This window comes from Mustela lutreola, chromosome 2, assembly GCF_030435805.1.
Source record: "Mustela lutreola isolate mMusLut2 chromosome 2, mMusLut2.pri, whole genome shotgun sequence".
Classification (NCBI taxonomy): Eukaryota; Metazoa; Chordata; class Mammalia; order Carnivora; family Mustelidae; genus Mustela; species Mustela lutreola.
This window is the reverse complement of record NC_081291.1, coordinates 148,770,514-148,781,450: the sequence shown is the minus strand read 5'-3', so window position 1 is coordinate 148,781,450 and position 10,937 is coordinate 148,770,514. Positions and strand designations below refer to the sequence as shown.

General features: G+C 42.1%; 1 long non-coding RNA gene across 1 annotated transcript; it reads right to left on the bottom strand.

Moving 5' to 3' along the window:
• Positions 1-1,793: 1,793 nt before the first annotated feature.
• On the bottom strand, positions 1,794-8,070 carry LOC131825899 (uncharacterized). Its single transcript, XR_009351361.1, has 3 exons — positions 7,950-8,070; positions 4,314-4,474; positions 1,794-3,465 (listed from the first exon to the last, which is right to left on the bottom strand). It is a non-coding gene; the product is annotated as an uncharacterized LOC131825899 (long non-coding RNA).
• Positions 8,071-10,937: the final 2,867 nt, after the last annotated feature.

The window sequence follows — 10,937 nt, the reverse complement described above, 5'->3', positions numbered from 1 at the left end:
TCCTTTCATTACATTCCATCAGTCCCGAGAATTACATCTTTAAAATTCTTTGCATATTTGAGAGGTGGAAATGGTGCCCTGATATTTTAAAATTTCATTCTCTTTCTAAGCATTTATTTGTCATACTAAACCAACTTAGCTATCCTTGAAAAAACTAGTTTCCGTGTGAGTAGACCTTGGAGTGCCCATTCCCTGGGAAAAGTCAACTTCCATGGGGCATGTGAATACACCCTCTTAAAGCAAATGCCACAAAATCCCCATCAACCTTAATTTTAATAATAATGCACAATGAATTCTCTCCTGTCACATTTTGTAATACAGTCATACCAGCTTTCAAAGGCTGGTGTGCCCTGAAATTACAAACACAGTCTGTGGCAGGAGACACTGGCAATTCTCCAAGCCAGAATGACAAGGGAGCATCTCTGTCACACTGAGCCCACAGGGCGATGGAACAGGGACATGGGACCAAGTGTCATGGATCTCCAACAGCAACCTGACACGTGTTCACCCCTCACATGTCAGGGCTTCCTAATCTTTGTGCCAATTAGCCCTTGACAGTCAGGCAAAGTCTACAGATCCCTTCTCAGAATAATACCTTTAACTGCATTAAAGAAACACATAATTATAAAGAAATCTAATTACATTGAAAGTTTGTTATCAAAATATTTATAAAAATCTGTGGCTTTGTAATATATGTGCTTATTTATTAAACACTAAATAACAAGATCTAGTGGGAGATTTAACTGCCATAATTTCAGAGTGGTAATGAGGGTAAAGATATTTCAAGATCTCTACCACAACTAATAAAATATGAGAATACTTATGAACTCTATTAGTGACAGAGTGCAAGGACTGCACATACTGTTGTGGTTTGTTGCCTACAGTCATAATGAAGAAAATGCTTCCTTTCAATGGGAGGTTAATAAAAGATATAACTTTCTTTTTCTCTGTCATAGAATGTCTGGGTTCTCTCCATGGACCTATGGTCACATGAAGTGCTCTGAAGTTTGGAAATTGTGTAAATGCATTATCTCCACCTCCTCCCACTTGCAGAAATGTGACATTTTCTCTGGGCCCTATCCATTATTTTTCTCGCTCTAATTACTACTGTTCTGGGAAGCTATTGGAACAGGGTGGTAGGGTTGGCCACAGTGGAAGATCTTAGTCAAAAGGTTGAAGCCACGGAGTTAAAAATACTGTACTTGATGAAGTCGTGGAGCTGTGTGCTCTGATCATATGCCATGCCCAGCACTGCCCTGTCCACCATGCCTGAGAGGCAGGAGCTCGAACAGATTTGCCACTAAGTGGCTCCTGTGGCTGCAAAAAAGCCTTTTGAACTCCCTGAGCCTCAGATTTTCTGAACTCAAAAAAATCATCTGGAAGGGACCAACAACCATAAGTTCCCCTCCTGGCTCTCACAGGAGGTGATTTTAAAACTTCCATTGTATTTTGACAATTCATGCATCTTTCCAAAAGAGTTCTTCAGCTTCCGGGACAGAAAGCCTCACCTGTTTTCTAAAATCAAGTTTTCATCCCTATCTCTGTCCCCTCTTGGTTCCATTTTTGGTTTTTTTCCTCATCCTTCTTTTAAAACAAAAGACTTTTGTCTCTTCCTTAAAGCAACAGAGCCTGAATTCACATGCCAATTTTATTTATTTATTTATTTATTTATTTATTTATCTATTTTTAAAAGATTTTATTTATTTATTTGACAGAGATCACAAGTAGGCAGAGGCAGACAGAGAGAGAGGGAAGCAGGCTCCCTGCTGAGCAGAAAGCCCGATGCTGAACTCGGTTTGTCTGGGTCTTCAGTCTAGCACACCACTTCTCCTCACCAGGCCTAATTGCCCAGGACAACTGGTCTCCATTTCGGCCTCGGTTCTCATGTTCCCCAACTTCCGTTCCTAAGGCATCCTTGCTTCCTCCGGAGGCACACCTTCCTTCATGTGTCTTTTTCCATGAGGCCCAAGGCAGGAACTTCTTAATTTTCTCTGGGTTGTTGCCCTGAAGAAGTTGAGTATTCCGTTCTCTTACTCAGCGGGAGTTCACGGGGTAAATATTCCTCATGAATTTTCCTTCCTAATCGCCCAACATTGTTAAATGCTTGGCAGTCTGCTCTGTTCAAGTGGTCGAGTCCAGATTCAGGGAAAGCTTCAGCTTCAGGTGTCTGAGTGAACAGGAGTGCTGGGTAAATGAGGAGCCCTGGCAGGAACACCATGGGGGCCCCTTAGGCCCTAAGAATACCAACAAGGCTGAAAGGAGAGGCTCAGAGGCAGCCCTGCTCTTGGCAAGCCCAGGCAGGGTTCCCTTTGATGTGAAGTCTTGCTTGATACTGCTTTGTGTGTCTGCATTTGTCCTTGGCAGGCAGAAGGCTGTTCCTTTCCAACAATGAGGTGCCCTTGTGTATTGCTGCCATCCGCTGAAACAGTGAGGCATGCAAGCAGCTCCCAGGGTGACAGGGGAGGCGGGAGGGAGCTGGGAGGCTGGGACTGGTGGTGGGGCTGGGGAGGACACTCAAGGAGAGCTCAAATGCCAAGGATGTCAGCAAGGAAGCTGAGACAGTCCTGGGAGTGTGCATCACGGTTCTCGAAACATTTTACCTCGAAGTAGGAACACTTGGAGAGGTATACAGAGTAATTAGGAGCAAAATGATGAAAGTTATTTCCTTTGATTGAGACACAAAGAGGTTTAGAAATATGGATTGCAATGGCCTGAAGTTGGTCTGGGCCTGATAGTGGCCTGTGAATGTAAATTATCACAACTGGCTCAACTTTTCTTAGGTTCTGCGGATATTATTATGGCTGTTCTCTAAATCTTTCCAGTTCTCTGTCCTTTCAAGCACAAGGTGGAATGTGCTTCCGGGTCTACTTGTGGTTGTGGTTGGATAGGACCATGTGACTAGTTCTAGCCAGTGAGTAGAGGTGATAAGGGTCTCTTCCAGACCGGAGTATTGAATTACTGATGCAAAAGTCTCCAGAGTTTTCTTTCCTCTTTGGAATGGGGACCACCAGTATTTCAGATGGTAGCTTCTCTGTCAGCCTGAGTCTTCAAATATCTATTATGTCAGACTTCAGCTGCCAACCCACATGAGGTAAGTAGCATGAGCAAGAAATCATCCTTTTTGGTTTAAAGCCACTAAGATTTGCAGATTTATAGCAACGTGACCTAGACCATTATAATTGCTGAAGGGCCAAATGACTCTCTTTTCACTGAGCTGGTACACTCACAGAGATTAAATATTGAATCTATTGAAGTCAAATCCTCAGCTTTGCTGGGAAAGCATCTTCACCTTATTGAGGCACTGGAAGGTTTCACAGCCAGAAATTTCTCTAGGGAGTTTCACCAAAGTAGACTGACTAGGCTTGCATCTCAGAGCCTCAAGTTTTGAGAAGCCCAGGGTGTTGCAGATGAGAGCCATGAAAGTTCCAGAAGATGCGGGAAGATTTTCACTGGGACTGGCTCAGCCTCAAGGGAGCCAAGAGAGAAACATCATCAACCAGATGCATGAATTACGTGTCTGTTTTCATATATTTCTGTGGTCAGAGAACTTCAGTCCCTGAGCAGTTTTTAATGTGAAAGTGGAAAAAAAAGGAAAAAGAAAAATATAGTTGGAGGAAACTCATAAACTACAAAGAGCCCTAAAAGAGTACTGGCTGGAAATCAGAAGAGATGTAGTTTATACCACAGAACATGATTTGCAGTCTTGGTAAGGCACACAAGGAACATTGGTTGGAGCTTCATGTGAAGTGTAAAAAGGGCTGTAGTTAGTCAGGAGAAGTTTCAGGAAAGATGTCATTTTCAGGAACTACTGCACTTTTAGAGGGAAAAATAGAATGGTGGGTCAGGAGGAGAGCCATACAGTCTGAAGCCCTTCTTGGAGAAGGGTTGAGAAGCCAGGTCAGAATGACTTTACAAGAGGGCATTATAGAAGTTTGCCCTGGGGGGGCCCAGTGGGTGTTACATTTTCAGGGAGTCCTCTAAGATGAGAGAGGGAAAGTCAGAAAAAGACAGAAAAAGAATTTTAAAAGGAAAGTAGCTAAGGCCAAGAGAATCATTCTGAGTGAAATGATCCAGGCAAAGGGCACTGAAGCAGGCACAGAGACAAAAAACGACATCGGCAGTAGGGTCAAGATTACCACCTGGGATGAGGGTGGTGTTGGGACCTGAGAAGAAAAGAAAAGGAAAACAGCAAGCGTGGAGGAAGGAGAGGGGATGGTTTGGTGATGTGAGTGGGCGTGCTAACTGTCCTCTGTATCCCTTCTTGCCTCCTCCCTTAGGACAATGGAAGATGAAAGGATGGAAGCTCCCCTTACCCCATTTTTAGCTGAGTACACAGCTGCACAGAATAAAGATTACATTTCACACCTTCCTCTTCACATAGATGTGACCACTGGGAACGAAGGAACACGAGCAAAATGTCACATATGGTTTCCTGAAAGAGCAGGCTCTTAATCTTCCTTCTCCCTCCTGCTGCCTGAAATGCAGATATGAGAGGGTGAGCTAGGCCAGTTAGCTTGGACAATTAAGTGGGAACATATGAAGAAAAGAGTACCAGAGAAAAGAAGCTTGGGTTCTCAGTGGTCATGGAGCCACCATACCATCCCTGGAGCGCTTACCCATGAATTTATTTATGTGACAGAGGAAGAAATGTGTGTCTGCTCTACTTAAGCGACTGCTAGAGTGACTTCTTAGTCATAGTTGAACCTCATCCTTGTCGATTCAAGACACAGCTTGAATATCACGACAGGTGATTTTTATTTCCTTCTGTATAAGTTTGCATATCTCCCAAGCTTTTTAGAGTGAATCTACATTATTTTTGTAATGGGGTGGGGGATTTGTGTGTTTTTTTAGATTGATAGAAGAGAGGACCCAGAACACAGGTCCACATTTCTCTGTGGACTGTTTACAAATGAGACTGAAAGGCACACCGATGCCCTCTGTAGTGCGAAAGGACCCCTGACTTGAATTTGTTTCCTTCCATCCATTAAAGAGTTGTCCTTGTCATCCCTTGATGAGTTTCCCTCTGTTTTGCAAGCTTCCCATCCCCCATTCCTGTGGGTGTTCATTGCAGGAAGCAGAAGCCATTTTAGGTATTTCAAGTATAAAGGAATTGAATACAGGGAATTAGGGGGCCACAAAAGCATTGGTAGAGCTACAGAGATGTAAGGGAAGAGACCCCACTAGATGGAAAGGCATGCTGCTGCCATGTGTCTAACCTGGTAGCCGTGAGCTGGAGGTTAGGAAATCACGATCAATACCCCGACATCAAGGACCTGCTGCCAATTTCACAGTTGCCGCACATTCATGAAGCTGGTCATTAGACAGTGGGATGGGAAGTCTGTCCACAGCAAAAACCCATTTCTTTTTTTATTTATTTTTTAAAGATTTTATTTATTATTTGTCAGAGAGGGAGAGAACACAAGCAGGGGAAGCAGCAGGCAGAGGGAGAGGGAGAAGCAGACTTCCCGCTGAGCAGGGAGCCCAATGTGGGACTCGATCTCGGGACCCTGGGATCATGACCTGAGTGGAAGGCAGACACTTAACCCACTGAGCTACCCAGGCGCCCTAATAACTCGTTTCTGCCAGAACCTGCCACTGTTGTAAAAATGAAAATGACCTCCACTTGCATTTTGCCTTCTAAATCCCATGGGAAGCATTTCAGACCCTAGCAGAAGGGAGCCCGAGAGGCCTGCGGCTCCACGCTCGCCTCCCAGCCCCGGTGCTGGCCGGAGTGCGCACCGCAGGGGTGGGTAGGAACACTGAGCACCCGCCCACCTCCTCAGGCCATCTCTTGCTGGTTTTCTCTCAGACCTCGCACATTCTCAGTAGCTTTCTGAGACAGCTTCCCTGTTGGTACATTTCTCTGTGGACAGTTTACAAATCCCGTTATACATTTATTCCTTGCTAACACCATGTTAGGCCTGCAGAGTGAAATTGCAGTTTTTATCATCTGATGCCTCTTCCACTCAGAAAACATATGCTCAGCGTCTATCAGGTACTCAAAAAAACATCCATAGCTCCTCATTATCTGCCAACTGAAGTTCAACTGCCTTCATTTAAGCCTAACAGACGCTCTAGAATCTGACCTCAACCTTATCTCTCATTTTTCCACTAAAGGAGCTCTTGTGGACCAGAAACACTACATTGTTTTCTGTCCTCTATACATATGTCTCTCTTTTCTGCCACCAACACTTGAAGCTACATTGTTTCTCCTCCCTAGAATGTTCTTCTTTCCATCTCCCTATGTCAAAGTGTTGCTGATCCCTTAGTTTCCAGCTCAAATGTCACCTCTCCTATGAAGCCTTTCCTGATGCCTTACAGCTGGAGATAAGCCTTCCTATCAGAATCCCTGGAACTCGATCTATATTTCTGCCATGGGATTTAAAACAGTCTACCTTCTATTACAGCTTTTTACATAAACATCACTTCTTGTCTAGTAGACCATGAGCCAGAGAGGAGCAAGGATTATTTTTTATTTATTTTTGATCCCCCATAGTGCTATAGTGTGTAAATGAATAAATGTAAACCTCAATAACAGTTATTACTCTCAAAAATCTTGTAATCTAAAAATGCAAAAATTTTAAAAAGCACCATCACTTTCTATTTCTTAGCATTTGAAATCGGAACTTCTTTGCCCAGGATTTCATGCTCCCCAGTTGACATCCCACCTCTTAATTCTTTAACTTTCTGTGACACTAAATGAGCATTTTGTTCACTTTGTATGTCTTAGTCATCTTCCTTTTCCTATTATTCTTGCAACTAAGTGTGTAATTTGTGTGATGTTATTTTCCCTTTGTTAGTAAACCCCAAATAAAACAGGAATGCCTCCTTAGTGTCTCTAGTGGCAAGAAACAATTAGCAAGGTGTGTTTCTGTGTTTCTACTCTAAACCAACAATGCAAAAGATGTGGCTTGATTACAAATGATGAAGGGTATATTTCACAGGTACATTTTTTTTTTAAGATCCTATTTATTTATTTGACAGACAGAGATCACAAGTAGGCAGAGAGGCAGGCAGAGAGAGAGAGAGAGAGAGAGGGAAGCAGGCTTCCTACGGAGCAGAGAGCCCGATGCGGGGCTTGATCCCAGGACCCTGAGATCATGACCCGAGCTGAAGGCAACAGCCCAAACCACTGAGCCACCCAGGCGCCCCTCACAGGTACATTTTAAGATTTCACATCAGGTAACCCATTTACCAATTATTTTCATTTAATAACGCCTCCAATTAAAGAACAAGTCATAGACCTTAATCCTTTTTATCAAACATGAATTAGATACAAAAGATTATAATCAAATTGTACCTTTTTTTGCTCCATGTAGAATTCACCATTTTTTCTGTTTTCCTTTCTCAGATGTGTTCTACTCCCCCCACCACCCTCCCATGAGCCTTGGTGCCTAGACCACTGCATCTAGCCTTCCAATCTTCAAACAGTAAGCATTCAAATAATGCTTATTTCAAGTAATTACTAACGAAAATAGGGGTGCCTGTGTGGCTCAGTGGGTTAAACATCTGCCTTCAGCTCAGATCATGATCCCAGTATCCTGGGATTGAGTCCCGCGTCAGGCTCCCAGCTCAGCGGAAAGTCTGTTTCTCCCTCTCTCTTTCCCCCTGCTCATGCTCTCTCTTTCACTTACTCTCTAAAAAAAAGAGAAAGAAAGAAAAGAAAAGAAAAAAGAAAAAAATTACTACTAAAAATAGCATGAAGAAAATTGTCACTGATTTCTTTGTGCAAAGAGGTCCTTCCAATTATTACCTAAGTGAACCACCACCCGCTGTTCACTAGAAGAATTTTTTCTCCCTATTTCTAAAAACATGCATAAGTCTGTTATATGAAAAATAACATGGTCTGGGGCTACAAAATAAGTAGGCTCATAACCAGCAATAGAGTTACATAAATATACTATCACTGAGATAAAGCGCTAAGGGAGTATTGTAAAAAGAATGATTACCTCTTCTTGGAGCACCTCTTCTTGGATGAATGTTTATCTGTCAGGCATATATATGTCTTTGTTATGCCTCTGAATTTGCATACAGAGCACTTAGTACTCCTTGCTAGTTGGTTGTTAAATCAGGAGCCTGCCCTTATCAGCCATGCAGACTTTTGTACTCCAGCTTGGTTTGTGCTGGAGATTACAGGCTTTAACTCCCTGGGGATCCATTCTTATTCAAAGGCCAGTTGTGAGAAATAATATTTACAAAGGAGTGGTTCAAGGGCATTGCTGCCCATACATTATTCTAGACAGGCTAAATATCACCCTTGAGTTAAACCAGGTCATCACAGGTCTGTAAACTTGATGTCTTGCTTTGACTCCTTGTAGACCTACGTTTCCCAGTTTTGTCCCTTAGCCTAAGCCATCAGCCTCAGAAGAGGAACATGAAGTTCCATGGAACATGATGGAAACTGTTGGTGCATTTACTGCAGGGGTTTATGCTGAGGGCATCGGCAAAGGTAGAGACAGTGTCCTCCTTTTGAGAACACCCAGGAGTGAGGCTGCTCAATGGCAGGAAAAACTGTTCTTTTTGTGCTTAGACAATGTCAGCCCAAAGCCATCCCCAAAGCCTTCACTTGCCCTTCTTTTTCTATAAAAGTCAAAAAGGTAGATGCTCAATGTTCCAGCCTCTTGGTAGGGAGGGTGGGGCCAAGGAGTCGTCACATGATTCAGTCTGGCCATAAAACATAAAAAAGAAGTCTGCAAAGAAACTTCTTGGATGGCAGTTGTTTTCCTGGTGAAAGAGTGTAGTCCTCATTTGGCTTGAGGCTATGAGACTCTTAAGAGTGAAGAAAAACAACACCCTAAGAGCCATGGGAAACACAGGAAAAGCCTAGATTGATAGCATCACTGAACAACTGGCCTCCTCTGAACTTCTTGTTGAGGAAGAAAAATAACCACCAATTCATGGAGACCATTATTAGTTGTGTTTTCTGTTACTTGCAGCCTAACATGCTCTAACCAATAATCCAGCGACCAGATTGGTTTCCATTGTGTGGCTTCTTATAAATCTTGTAATTAAAGCATGCCTCTTGCTTGACCCCCAGAGACTATATGCTTTAATTTTTGTCTCTGGATTGTGAGCTTTTAAAAAAAAAAAAACAACATTATTTTTAAGTAAGCCCTATACCTAACACGGGGCTTGAACTCATAACCCGAGGATCAAGAGTCGCATGCTCTACTGACTGAGCCAGCCAGCTGCCTCCGCATTATGTTTGTTTATTTGTTTTTAATCCATGTTTTCCTTTTGCCCCGCCTTCTCCAAGTATTTATTTTGTAATTTTGTGTATGCGTTTTAAAAATCAGTTTTCTTTTCTAGAACACTACAAGGTATAAACACTACATAAGCAAACCAAAATCTCAAATCCTGCTGGAAGACTGAGGAAGTAGCTATTTGAATAAAGATTTCACAGAGACAACATCTGTGCCTCACTCATTAGTTAAATTCCATAGTTCCAATTATTCCTCAGATTGTAACTGAACTGAATCAGCAAGTAGTTTAAATAGTGACATATTACATATTGTATCTCTATTAAGTTTAGAACTCTATATCCTCAACTAGGGGGAACACAGACCTCAGAACATCCTTAAACCTCCCAATATGAACAAAATTTTGTTTGTACACACAAATGTGTATTTTCCTGGGTAAACATCTGAGGCTTTCATCCAACATGACATCCATTATTCCAAACAAGGTCAAGAACTTCCAGGCTGAGTTACATTAACCCTTTTTGAGTCACGTTCCCCCCCGCCCCCAAACCAGAGTCACCACGGTGGTTTTTGCTTTTCTGTCAAGATCCTAAAACTTCTGTCAGAATGTTGATGCGTGCTTTGTTCTGGGAGTGCACACTCAAGAAATGTTAGTTGACTTGCATTGATATTTAATTATTTACACTGCATTTGGCTTCTGGAATGGCAGTCTCTGGTTGATCATTCTGGAACTCTGAATCCATCGGCTGCGTCCCCATGGGCTTGGCGTGTTGTAGACACACAAATCACAGGAGTGTGAGGGAGGAGAAAAATCATTCCTTTCTCGGATAATGCATTTTTCATGAGAAACAGGTCATTATGGAACCAGTGCCGAGCACTTGCTCTCGTTCTATCTCTCCATCCTTTCTCTCTTGTCAAATTATTCTGCCTCTCCCTTCGTCTCTCTGTCTACTCTCTCCTTTATTACTCTGTATTTGATTATTTTACCATCTCCTCTTTTCTGATATATTTAAATGATTTCTACATGATATGTATCTTTGAGATATTTTCTTACGTATCTAACTTTTGTTCCTTTTTCATCTTGGGGCGTCTGTCTCTTTGTTAGTAGTTGCACGTTATCCTGTCACGTTCCAGTTGACACATTGCACAGATTTTCTCAAACTTAGAATCTCAGTTCCCAACACATAACAAGACAATGCTCATATCCTGTTTTTTCCATGATACTTTGATTCTCCCTGAAGATTTAATTTTACTGCCCATTGTAATATGTTCCTATTTCCTTTAAAGTCTGTGAATACTCAATAATTTACTTCTATCAGTTTTCTATCAGTTATGCAAATTCTGTGGCAATTTCCTCTCAAATGATGGACTTGAGGTGATCAAGCCATCACCATTTCTTAGAGCAACACTCTCTTCTCTGGTTACAATCAGGAGTGGGTTTAAGCAAGCCAGAGATTTTTGAGGAAGGAGATTTATATCATGAGAGAAGGGACTCCTGTGGGGGGACAAAACGTCTCAGTGAAAACTTCTTTCATGTTTCTGTTGAGAGGTTTTTTTTGTTGTTCTTTTTTTTTTTTTTTTTTTAAGCAGCTAAGTTATAATTTTTACCAAAATTTAATTACATGCAGAGAGTAAACATCTGGAAATCATCCTGGGTAATCAGTGTGAACTCATATGGTGAATCAGAGGCTTGTATTATATGCCAGAGTTTAGAGATTACAATCTTAATGATCTGTA